The 508-nt window shown below is 35.4% G+C and overlaps 1 protein-coding gene across 1 annotated transcript in view; it reads left to right on the plus strand.

Moving 5' to 3' along the window:
* The window catches only part of LOC147817491 (uncharacterized), a 75,376-nt gene that overhangs the window by 69,114 nt on the left and 5,754 nt on the right, over positions 1-508 (plus strand).

Genomic DNA, 508 nt, shown 5'->3' on the forward strand with positions numbered 1-508 from the left:
ATATATATATATATACACGTATTTACTTTTTGTCTTTTTTTTTTGGGACATCCAACCATGTAGGCCGAACTCGAGCTTGTATTATGTTGAATTTTTGTTGACTCATTAATCACAGTATTAGTCTTGAGTTGCCTGTACAATGTGTCTACTGTATATCGTCAGACACTAATGAATGAATGTTTATTTCTTATATTTCTTTGTACAGTGTCATCTGCTTTCTTCTTTCATCACAGCCTCAGTTTGTTCTTATGTATAATTATATTCACGTCACACAGCTCAGTGTCTGGTTCTGTTAAAAATAAATCTCTGAAAAATACAAATACTGTTTGCAGCATAAAAATGATTTACTGTTTACTTAAGAGCTGGACATGACATCCATCAGCTGCACAGGGATGATTTACAGAAACATTCACTCCTACAGGTGATTTAGAGTCACTGATGAACCTGTTGGTTCCAGGTTTGAACCCAGAACCTTTTTGCTGTGACGTGACAGTGCTGATCACTGTTC

This window comes from Seriola lalandi, unplaced genomic scaffold (assembly GCF_002814215.2).
Source record: "Seriola lalandi dorsalis isolate HSWRI2012SDOR001 ecotype SW California unplaced genomic scaffold, Sedor1 jcf7180002054951, whole genome shotgun sequence".
Lineage (NCBI taxonomy): Eukaryota > Metazoa > Chordata > Actinopteri > Carangiformes > Carangidae > Seriola > Seriola lalandi.